The sequence below is a fragment of the Maniola jurtina genome, chromosome 21 (assembly GCF_905333055.1).
Source record: "Maniola jurtina chromosome 21, ilManJurt1.1, whole genome shotgun sequence".
NCBI lineage: Eukaryota > Metazoa > Arthropoda > Insecta > Lepidoptera > Nymphalidae > Maniola > Maniola jurtina.
In genome coordinates this window covers 5,159,755-5,173,113 of record NC_060049.1, presented here as the reverse complement: position 1 = coordinate 5,173,113, position 13,359 = coordinate 5,159,755, and the positions used below count along the sequence as shown (strand labels likewise).

General features: G+C 34.7%; 1 protein-coding gene across 5 annotated transcripts in view; it reads right to left on the bottom strand.

Annotated features, from left to right (window-relative positions):
* Nucleotides 1-13,359, bottom strand: part of LOC123876461 (ankyrin repeat and sterile alpha motif domain-containing protein 1B-like) — a 118,962-nt gene that overhangs the window by 46,928 nt on the left and 58,675 nt on the right. The window lies entirely within an intron of this gene.

Below are 13,359 nucleotides of genomic sequence, written 5' to 3'. Positions count from 1 at the left end.
CCAGATATATTTTTAACCCCCGACCCAAAAAGAGGGGTGTTATAAGTTTGACGTGTGTATCTGTGTATCTGTCTGTGGCATCGTAGCTCCTAAACTAATGAACCGATTTTAATTTAGTTTTTTTTTTGAAAGGTGGCTTGATCGAGAGTGTTCTTAGCTATAATTCAAGAAAATCGGTTCAGCCGTTTGAAAGTTATCAGCTCTTTTCTAGTTACTGTAACCTTCACTTGTCGGGGGTGTTATAATTTTTTAATTTACACTTGTTGTCATTTGCATTACAAAATAAGCATAGGTAGGTACTTTGTATTTATATAGTCAACCCTACATTTAGGCGCCACTTGCCGGTTGATTAGTTACTCTAACACGCCTACGCCTAAGTCGTTGCCGGTAATCGCTTTAATAATTTATAATAACCAGGAATAGTCTGTCTGCTGTGGTCTGATATTATAGGGTAAAACATTTAAAATCTCTTTTGTGTCGCTTTGTATATTTTAATGTTGTTGTACATTTATATTGATGAGTTCCTCTTTCATTTGAAATCCCACTCTATACAATAGCAAAAAAAAATTTTGGAGACCACATTTTTTGATGTAATATACGTTAGGTCAACTTTTTCGTATAAAATAAAGCCTATGTCACCCGGATCTTGCCAACGAATCAATGGACACATCATTCATCAAAATCGGCCCAGTAGTTTAGGCACTACGGTGGAACACACAGAATCTGGATACAAACATACGTATACATACATAAATAAATACATACATACATAGACTGCTAAAATAATAACTCTTCCTTTTGGCTTTGCCGCAGTCGGGTAAAAAAAGCATAGGTACGTGTATTTCAGACGCGTGTAATGACACAAAAAGAGAACCTGCGCAGGCGCCGAGACACCACGCTTATTTATCTTGCGCTGGAGTTCCTCGTAAAAGCGCAATGCAACGCCAATCAGTGCTTCCAAGATTTATCGGACATGCCTTACATCTTATAGGACATGAAATAAACCAAATCCTTTAGGAGTGAGAGTAAAGCCATATTTGTTGATAGTAGTAATAATCGCTTTGATCACGATTTTGGCATTCGAACTTCAAAGTTACACTGGGAAACTCTTTTTCCTACCCTGTTAAAGCTGAGAACTCTATTACTATCTAAGTTTCTTGCTGATTTATCTCGGTAGGAAGAGCATTCCGAACCAGTGGTAGGTCAATTTGACGATTCAAAAGTTACTTGAAGAAAGAATCTTTCTATTTTAATCCTCTGCAGAGAAGAGAATAAAAAATACAGTACTAGTGCAAGATACCAAGAGGTATTAGATGCAATTTAGTGGCCACTACATTCTCATCTATTTTGAAAAGTATGAGATATACCTCCCTACTATAATAATAATTGATCTAACTTTTGAAAATCTAGGAAATGGATGATAATTTGCTGAATCATAGTCTAATTGTACCGTTTCATGGAACTACAAGTTTCGAAACCTTGAATGAAACTTAGAGTGGTTAATTTTCTTTGTTTAGATTTGATTACAGAGTAAATTCCTACGAACTTTTTGATGATGGCTCATTTCGAAATGAAATACAAGCCAAACATGCGTTAAAATGATAAAAGTTTATTTATAAGACTCATATCTTAATGGAATTTCTCGTAAAATATGTACAGAAATACCAATGAGTCTTTAAGAAAATAACTGAAGATATTCGAGAGCTTGTTTTTATTGAAAATGATTTATTAGGCAAAGCAAAGTAGGTACTATCGAGCCGGTAATATGTGGGGAAGCAATTATAACAGTATAAACGATTTGGAGTGAAGAAAGGACAAAAAGTCATGCTAAATCTTTGATGAACATATAATTATGAATGCTATCATAAAACTTCAAAATGGTATTTTCCCAAATGTTCAGGTAGAGATTAGTGGTCGACATAGTATTTATATAATAAGTACTCAACAATTTCTTGTATAAGTAGCTTTATACTTTCAACGTCGTATTAGTTGCGTTTCGTGGATCAACCACGAAACTCGGAAGACATACAAACTCCTGGAAAAGAATAATGCTGCAAAGTGACGCAAGATACATGAAATATGGCTCTGAAGTCGGAGACCAAGATGGTCTTTCTATCACTGAACCAACGAATAGTAAGTAAAGATTTGATAGCTCAATAGCTCAACCGGTAAAGGAGTTGATTGAAAACCGAAAGGTCGACGGTTCAAACCCCGCCCGTTGCACTATTGTCGTACCTACTCCTAGCACAAGCCTGACGCTTAGGTGGAGAGAGGGGAATATTAGTCATTTAACATGGCTAATATTCTTTTATAAAAAAAAAAGATAATCCATAGCTGGAAAAGTGATTCTGCTTAGAGCCCCATCCATTGCATTCTATGCATCAGTAACAAGTAGAATTGAAGTTTAATGAACTTCCGAAGATAATCTCACTTACCGGAATGAAATACGACAAATAAAGTATGCATCTATAAATGACCAGGGCAAAAGTGTATCCATAAAGGAAAAACAGGATTCTACAAGTTATTCAAGCGCCTCTACGACCATAAACCGGCAAACCAGTATAAATATAGCAAACGCCTCGCGACAACATACAAGCAACATACTGCACGTTCCGAAGACGTCAGCGGTCAACGAGAAATTGCGTCACATACATTCGCTACTATTTGCATAATAGCTTTTATTAGGGTTTGGTATCTCCAGAGACAATAAAGGAACCCTAAGCCCTAATTCACACGAGCCTTATAAAAGCGTTGCGTTAAAACCCGGCGTGGACGGTTTTATAATACATAGTTTTTGAGTTATCGTGCAGTGCTGGAAAAAATACCCAACTACGGAACCCTCAGTGCGCCAGTCTGACTCGCACTTGGCCGGTTTTTTATTTTATATTGTAATTTATAATTAACACATAGACTAATGTACAAGATTTTAACAACATTATTATTTAAAGTGTACATAGTGAAGAACACGCATTCCTCTCAATTGGCATTAATTGTAGTAATCAAGCATTTGTCAGTAGGATTACATTGCTGATATTAATGATCATTACCAACCATCAGCTAATTTAAAGAAAACTCGACCTTAACACAATGGAAACAAAGAAGCAATTGGATTGTTAAAGACAAGTAAGTAGTAAGAAATAAGTAAATACGGTAAATAGTCCAGTGCATGACCTTCTAATAAACAATAACTTTTGCTTTTGTGAAAACTGTCTTCTCAACAGGGTACGCGTCATCTGCGGTTAAATGCTTATACCTTAAGTAGCTCATGGACATCTATAGTTCCATAACATAACAGAAGGTATCTATATACCTATGCACCAAAATATTGACGTTGTTACAATGTTGAGTATATTTCACTGCAATTTCGACCTTTTCATCATCAACAAATCAATTATTATCAACTATTCATTAACCCCCGACCCAAAAAGAGGGGTGTTATAAGTTTGACGTGTGTATCTGTGTATCTGTCTGTGGCATCGTAGCTCCTAAACTAATGAACTAACTGATTTTAATTTAGTTTTTTTTTTGTTTGAAAGGTGGCTTGATCGAGAGTGTTCTTAGCTATAATCCAAGAAAATTGGTTCAGCTGTTTGAAAATTATCAGCTCTTTTCTAGTTATTACTGTAACCTCCACTTGTCGGGGGTGTTATAAATTTTTAATTTACACTTGTACGCCATTAATTTATTGGTAGTATGTATAAGGCTCTCAAACTGTGATATTCCAACTTTAAGTCACCTGCATTTTCATGAATAAATTATTATTTATTTATTTAACATGAACAACCCATCGCCGCCTCCATCCATCCATCCATCGAAGGATTTAGGCCATTGTCTTCCACGTTAGCCCGGTGCGGATTAGCAGACTTCACACACCTTTGAGAACATTATGAAGAACTCTCAGGCATGCAAATTTTCTCATGTTTTTTTATATAATCTTACATTTTTGATGTTTTCCTTTGCCGTTAAAATACGAGATAGGTATTTCCCATTGACCATTCCATATCAAGAAGTTTTTGATTTATCGTGCAAAATGACGGAAGAAATACCCGAGTACGGAACCCTCGGTGCGCGAGTTTGACTCGCACCTGACCGGTTTTTGTGTTTGGGGTTGGGGAATGGGGTTTTAGATTTAAATAAATTTTATTGGAACCAAAATAAATTAAAAGGAGCCCGAGTTGAGTACAATCACAATAACAAGCGTGACTAATCTGAATTCGTGTTCTTAAAAATGCTCCCTCTATAAAAGTAGAGCATCATTGAAGGTCATGGCATTGATGATGTCACATCATTCTCACTATAATATTATGGCTAATGTTTGTATGCTTGCTCATAAAACATAATAATATGATAATGAGCCATGGATGAGACATGGATACAGTGAATGGAATGTTCTTTTGGGTGTAGTAGTGTAATACGAGTAGTACCTATAGGTATATACCTAGTGAAAAAATGGAAATATTTAAATATACGCGTGACACATCTAATCATTGCCCGGCTGAGTTTGTTGTGGGCTCTTCTCAGACCTGGGCGCGTTCGGAACCTTCGTAGCTTTAGTTTTAAGGTTACGTAATTAATTATCACCACTACATCATTGTACCTATTGCAAATCAGAAAGTGTACATAAATTATTGTACCCAATATGAATAAATGATTTTACTTTTGACTTTCATCATCTCATAGTTTTACCGATTATATTACCGGAATCTCGAACAATGTCATAGGTTTCCGAAGTTCGAATTGAATCGCTTCGTCTTCAACTACCTATTAAGGACTTGGTAACTAATAATAACCAATGGTACATACCAAGCCCTTGGGAATTTTAGAAAAATCTTTTAGTCTTTACTCTTTGTGCCTCTATAACTTCCAAATAAGTACTAAAAAGTAGTAAGTAAGAATAGTTTGGAGTCGTGTAAAATCATCTGACATATAAGGAAACTTTTCATACCTAGGTATTCAGATTCCAATCTAATATGTAATTTCCATCGCAGCTTGCCACACTTCGTTGGATGCAATAACAATGTGCTAGCGGGAATAATGTTCTCATTTAGTACCTACTATAATAATTTGATGATTCACACCATCACAATAATAGTACCTAGGTATAGAAGTTCAGTACGCGACAAGGTGAGATGACATTCGGGGTGGAGACGCCCCGCACCTCCGCGCTACCCCGGTGCGGGATAGCGCGGGTGACATGTGGGTGTGCGGAAGAGCTAAAGTCCATTGGAACATCCATAAATATTATAAATGCGAAAGTGTATCTGGTCTGTCTATCTGTCTGTCTCAGCCCAACAGTTTAACCGATTTCGATGAAAAGTACAAAGTTAGCTTACATCCTGAGGACGGATACTAAAGGCTACTTTTTATCCCGGAAAATCAAAGAGTTCCCACGGGATTTTCAAAAAACCAATATCCGCGCGGTTGAAGTCGCGGGCATCATCTAGTATACAAATATAGTATAAAAGCTAAATATAGTATACCTACGCTAGATTTTCTACGAATAGATAATACTGGAGCCTTTGTAAACACGTACCGTTATCGTACACTACAAAAAACGCCCTTTGGCTGTTTGCACTTTGCGCGCTACCTGGCGATGCGTTTGTTAGCATCCGCTGGCGAAACCACAAAACGCTGATAAGGTTGCCCCACTGTGCCGAGAAAATAATGTACCTATGTAAATATGGCGTAACTAACAACAAACGCATATTGAGAAATGCGGCTGATGTTTCTGAGCAATGTTGGTTATTTCAGCAGTAAAATTGTGTTTCGAAAGTTTTACTTCAATGAATAAATCGTGCCAGGCAATACCTATGTAATAACTAACTGATTCTTTTTAACCGACTTCCAAGAAGGAGGTGGTTCTCAATTCGGCCCGTATGTTTTTTAATGTTTTAGTCGGGCGAGCATTAAAAAAACTAGAAATCTAAGCGTGAAGTTCGCTCGACATAATATTATATGGATGTTACATACAGGTGTAGAAACAAAAATTACTTTTTACTTTGTAGTGGTTTTGGAAGTCAGTTTATTTAATACCTATATTTTTTTTATTAATATCCGTAAACCATCAGAAGTCAGAACCGAGTGTGACCGAGGTGGGGGCCCAAACGACGTGTTCGCAATAAATTAGATAAGTAGTATTATTCCTTATTTTATTAACTTGTCCGAATATTTTCATCCCATAAGTTATTCAATAGGCGTTGCAGTTGTATCACACGAAACTGGCAAATATTAGCCTTTTTACTGGCTCGCAAGTCACAACACAAGTGTAAGTACCTGTACTATTAAGTATAAGGGATAAAATATACCTGTTTCATAGGAATTTCTCAAATATAGCTGCTACTACTTAAATATAAACAAAACATTACAATCAAAGACCACGTGTTTTTGTATGTGGGTGTGAGTAGTGACCTTGAACAAACTGATAATGGCAATAATAATGAAAATCAAATGCGCAATTATATTAGATAATATTATTATGTACGCGAATCTATAATGCGCAAAATATTATTCTAAAATCTTAATAATCTTGAAACTTTAACAATCTTGTTTCGACGAGCATTGCTGTGTTCTACTATTCAAAAAATCTATAAATTGTTAAATAATATGAAGCAAGGCAAATCTTGGATGAGGGTCGCTCAACACCGGGAAGAATAGCATGCCCATGAGAAGGCATCAAATAAAAGAAAAACTACTTAAATTAAAATCGGTTCATTAGATTAGGGAGCCACAGACAGATACTCACGTCAAACTTATAACACCCCTCTTTTTGGGTCGGGGGTTAACAAAACATTACCATCAAAGACATTGATACTACGTGTTTTTGTATGTGGGTGTGAGTTGAGACCATGAACAAACTGATAGCAGCAATAACAACAATAAAAATCAAATGCGCAATTATATTAAATAATAATATGTACGCAAATCTATAAATGCGCAAAATATTATTCTAAAATCTTAATCTTCTTGAATCTTGAAACTTTGATTGTAAAAACTAACAAGATTGACGAGCATTGCTGTGTTCTACAATTCAAAAAATCTATAAATTGTTAAATAATATGAAGCAAGACAAATCTTGGATGAGGGTCGCTCAACACCGGGAAGAATAGCATGCCCATTAGAAGGCATGTATCCAAGAATAGATAAACAAGTGTAAATTAAAAATTTATTACACCCCCGATAAGAAAAGGTTACAGTAAGAGCTGATAACTTTCAAACGGCTAAACAGATTTTCTTGGATTATAGCTAAGAACACTCTCGATCAAGCCACCTTTCAAACAAAAAAAAAAACAAAATTAAAATCGGTTCATTAGTTTAGGAGCTACGATGCCACAGACAGATACACAGATATACACAGATACACACTTCAAAACTTATAACACCCCTCTTTTTGGGTCGGGGGTTAAAAACACACCACTGTACAACAGTTAAGGGTCTTACATCCTTCTATCCTACAACTAATCTGTTGTTTAATAGACCCTTTTTCCTTTTCTAAATCACAGTATCTTCTTTTCTAAATTCTGTGACTGATAAATAAAGTGCTTCATTATCATTAGTCATTACCAAGTTGTCATCAAGTTCTAATACTCATTTAAAATGTCATTGCCCTAAAGAGATTTAATTTTAAGCAGCCACGGTTCAACTTGTGCCTCCTTTTATGGAAATGTTAGTTTTTGCTAATGTGCTAGTCAGAGACGCGTGAGATGATTATCTACATATAATTATATACAGTCATACAGTATTATTCTAAAACAAATTATTGCAATGAAAGTTACTTTCGATCGTCTTTTGAAATAAGCACATTTTTTTCGCGCTTTCATTTTATAAGTTATATTTTTTATCTATATTATAGTATCTTTGAAGTATCGCATCCAAAAAAAGGGCGCTTTTGAATATTTTAAGTTGTTTGTATTTTATCTTTTTATGATCCTTCAAATCAAATCAAATCAAATCAAATTTCTTTATTGCGAATTTGGGTAAACAGTGGAGATGTTACAAAGATAAAAAGGTACAGCCAAATTCTGCTCTATATTTTAATGTACTTATAGAATAGTTTCTATTTTGTCATCTTTGACCTATACTTAGACCAGAGACTCTTAGTACCTGAATCATACAATCTATATAAACGAAGTAATCCCATTGCTTGTTTTCAATAAGGTGAGATGTGATAAAGCATGTTATGCCGATACAAAACTTTAAAATCACATGATTAAGTAAACTTGGCATCGTACTAAGTGCCTCAATTATGCAAAGCATGTCTTGATGATCTTAAGCAACTCAAGTTCTCAATGCTCACAATGTATAAAGAAATTTTGTAATTTCTTACAGATTAATAAATTTCCATTCGACTCAACGTTTTCACTTTGCATGCTTATTAAATACATTATTTTGCAATTAATAAGGCCTCGCCTTAAGCCGACACAAATCCATTTTTTGTAATTCAATAACAAAAAATAAATCCGTCAGGACGTTCTCGCAATGTTCTGCCTTATAAAGTAACGCAATGTTAAAGATCATAACCCAATCAATATAATTACGAAAGCTTATTAAGTTGTCATGGCACGTCATGATTGTATAGGAAACACGGATAAGATTCGAAGCGATCGATTCTTAATCAATGTTTTATTCTTTCCTTAATTTAATTTTGTTAAATCTTATGAGGTTATGACTCATTATTTCGTACATGATGCTGTTATTATACGTCAAAGGAATATGGACGCAAAATACTTATAAGGAAAGTGAATCACATGTGGATTATATTATTAAGTAAACAATTAATATCAAATGATCCTATATTGATAATGTGGGATAGATTTACTACGAAGAGAGCTATCTAAACATAATGAGCGTCCTAAAGCCTAACGACTTCATATAGACGACAAAGATTAATTTTATTATGTATGTCTGATGGCAATGTAGTTGTCTCCTAGTAACTTTCTCTAGAAAAAATCCTAATCTGATGATAATTTAACACTAATTAGGCAGCAGATTCTCCAAACCTAATTTTTAAATAGATAGTATAAATCTTCGGGTGATTACCTAAGTATATAAATGTGTGAGGTTTTACTACAATTTGTCCAAAAGGTTTTTTATAGGTTTAGAATTACTCGTTACTTATTTCGAGCTATTTTGCGCTCTATACACCAACATCGTTACAAAATTTCCTCCCCTAATTATATTTTTTGCTTCCCGAGGGTTTCAAAATTAATTGTTGCCATCCGGTAGCTCTCGAAAGCCGGAAGACGTTTTGATAAAGCTAAGGAGCATCTCAGCGCAACATCCATCAAGGTAACGTCAAGTTTTTCTAAGACTCGAGATATATTATTATCATCATCAATGCTTTTAAAAGCAAACAGTATAAAATAAGCTTCTGATGGAGATCAATATTAGAAATCAATGAATAAAAGATTACATGCTATATCCCAGCAGATGCTCAAAAGATAGAAGTATGCTTTGTCTTCATAGCCTCTTGTCACTATCTCCAAAAATTATACTTATCTTATAACTAGCTTATGTCCACGACTTCGTCCACGTGGATTACACAAATTTCAAACCCCTATTTACCCTCTTAGGGGTTGATTTTTCAAATATCCTTTCTTAGCAGATGATTACGTCAAGATAGCTATCTGCATGCCAATTTGCAAACTGTGGAATCAACTCCCATCGGCGGTATTCCCACTAGATTACAACATTCAAGGGGCGGACCAACAAATTCCTGAAAAGCCGGCAATGCATCCATGGTTCTTCTGTTCATGGACGGCGGTAACCAATTAACATCAGGTGACCCGAATGCTCGTTTGCTCGTTATGTGTTTTTTTAAATCAGCCCGATCGGTACCAGTAGTTTGAGCTGTACATTGATAGATTAGTCAGTCAGTCAGGAGACTTCCCCATAATGTTTTGAAAGGCCTGTGAAGTCCGCTTGATCCGTACTTGTCCAGCGTGGCAGACGTCCAGACAATAATATGATGCTGTGCTCAGTAGTATCTAGTGAGCCGGCAATGGGTTGATCATGAATGGTTGACAGGTGTAAAAGAATTAATTTGTTATTTTTCTGACAGTCGTAATGGTCGTAGTGAGCAGTGACCTCACTTAAGCGGTCATTCCGTGGGTTAACCAAATATTAGTTTGAACAATAACCTAACACTAACATTATAGGCTAAGATAAATACCAATTCATATTTCTAATGTCAATATGTTTAATGAATATTGAATGAATTTCTACATACTGCATTAATATTAAATCAAAATTATAAGTACGAATAGGTAGCAGAGAAAATGGTATATTTACAAAGAAGATAGAACCAAATACGAATCAATGAATTTCTATAATCGAAAAAAAAACTAATGGATGCAGCAGAGTTTGACGAAGAAGAAAAATCTATTGAATCTGCCACCTACTTTAAAAATATATCGAGGAAGATTTGAGAATAATGTTTAAGAAGATGTTAAAAATAAACAGAACAAATTTTGTAGAAGGCAAAATCAACAGATACCTACGTATGTGTAGGTATTTGTTATACATCCAAAATGATTATCATCTTAATCATTACAGTACAAACAAGTTATTGATAGTTGATCATAAATATATTAAACATCTGAACACGTTAAACGGTTACCAATGTCAAAAAATACACAATCATCTATTCGAAACTGTGACTCAATGATAGTAATCATTGTACCTACATGGTAAAGATAATAAATGACTACAAATTAGGAAGCTTCTGTTTTGAAACGACTTCAAAGAAGGAGGAAGTTCTTAATTGAAATCATTCTCCATACAATGTTAGACAGCTTTCATTTGAGACTTGTCTGTTTTATTAATCTTAAAAATAGTTTCTCAGCTGTTAAGTAGGCAAGTTAGAAATAGAAATGAAATAGGTTTTTTAAAACTAATAACAGGTCCTAACGAAACTAACCTGATAGCTAATCACTAATCACAATCAGATCGTCTGACACATTTCTATTAGCTTGAATACACAGCTTTGGCAAGATTACAAAAATTGATATGGAATAGAAATAGAAAGTTAATGCTAAAGATGCCCTTATGACAATCACACTAATATTATAAGTTTGTATGTGTGTGTGTGTGTGTGTGTGTGTGTGTGTGTGTGCGTGTGTGTGTGTATGTTTGTTACTCCTTCACGCAAAAACTACTGGACGGATTGGGCTGAAATTTAGAATGGAGATAGATTATACCCTGGATCAGCACACTTTTTATCCCGGAAAATCAAAGAGTTCCCACGGGAATTTTAAAAAACCCACATCCACGCGAACGAAGTCGCGGGCATCAGCTAGTAATTTTATACAATGCATTCCTCTAGATCCTTTAGAAGTTTAGAACTATTGAGACTATGGCTATTTGTTATTAGCTGAAATTTTGGTTCACGTGCTAAAACTGTATTTATTGCTGTTAGTCAATACTAGATGTTCAGCCCACTAGAAGGGCTTCAATTCATTACATTGAAATCTAAGAGATTGATGTTTAAGTATCAATTAAAAATTATGGAGAAATGTTCAAATCGTATATCTGCGTATCAAATGAAGAATGTCGTATGACAATTATTTTAATGCTAAGTCTATAATTTTTGGTAAAAATCTGACACATTACAAATTGTATTCATAATCTGTGGGTTACCTTTAAGTTAAGAATATTAAACAAGCCACTATCACTCTTATCTACAGCGTAGGTACTATAGATAATACACAAAATGACTGCCGAAGCTGATAAGAAATCGCTTAAAAGCAAATTGCCGTTATATTATTCACTACTTGTTACAAAACGTTTGATAACACTAGTAATAACAATTGGATCACAAAAAGGGATTTTCTTAAATGATCGATAAAATGAATGATCAACGCGACGCAACGCGATCGATGCGCGAGAACAACTGACAGAGGAAAACACTATAACATGCGCCGGCGCAGCTATAAACCAAAGAATTTCAAAATCTCCTCTCTTCTATACTATTTTGCTTCATGCGTGGCTAACCTCTTTTAGGCGGGTTATCCAGTGTTTATTCAACGTGTAACCAGTATATTTTTAGTAAAATACAGGGGCAGGTAACGTCTAGGGCCAAGGGCTTTTGATTATGAGACATGATTTGTACTGGAAGAACTTTTTGTAATGTCTATTTTTAGTAAGCATGCGGTTTGAGTTGGAGATGGGTTTTAACTTTTTGTAATGACGCGATAGAAGAAAAATCTATGCGTCTGTCCACGATAAAATTCCACGTAACTAGGTAAAATTGTTATACAAAGAAGTTAATTACCCGACTGCGGCAAAGCCAAAAGGAAGGTGACATAGGCTATATTTTTTACGAAAAAATTGACCTGACGGACATTACATCAAAAAATTGGAAGTGTCGATTGTATAGAGTAAGTTGTGTTAAATGAAAGAGGAAAAAATTCTAAGTTCATAAATATAAATGTACAACAACATTAAAATATACCAAGTGACAGAAAAACAATTTAACTATAATATTTCAGCGTTTATTAAGACGATCGCAGTCGGGGTTTAGTTTTCAACTTTTTTTAATACATATTTTCATGTTTGTTTTTTGCCTCAAATCGTTTTATTTTTAAAAATTTATCTCTGTTAGTTATCTTAGAGTATGATAAAAATATTTTTGATAAATGTAGCTACCTCTATTCATATTAATTAATGGTACCTATCTTGAAAGAAATACTTTAATTGGGCTCTCTCCGTCACTTAGTCCATACAATCGTAGTCCCGATTTCATTTGATGTTAAGCAACCAAGGTTCATCAAATTTTGCAGACATATTCTAGAAACTAATATCTGTGCCAGTGATGTTTTAGATTTTTCTAAAAATATATACTTTTAAAATTACATGGGCTCAAAGATTTGTATGTGAATTTTTAAGACCGCGTAATTTTGAAACCGAATATTTTAACGGAAATCTGGAAAACCACAGGCATAGATATTAGTTCCCGGAGCGTTTCTACAAAATTCAATTGAGTTTGATTGGTTAGTATTCCAATGAGAGACGAACTACGTTTGTATGGAGCGAGTGACGGAGAAACCCCTCTTAAGTTGATATAGAGTATCGCCTGAAAGCAACAGGCATCAGCTAGTAATAGATAATTTATAATATTAGTATGGATATATGGATAGTGATAATAATATGGTTTCCTTTATAAAACGAATGGCCACAGACGCAGGTCAATGTTTTATTCTAATACACAGGTGGTTCGCCTTGGATGGCATTTGATAGAATAATTTCACGCGCATTATACAGTAGTCATTGGTACCACGATATTTTATTATCTGACCTCTATTCGACTCGTTTTTTGCATAGATCATTCTTGACTATTCAGAGATTATAAATAATCAAAATGAT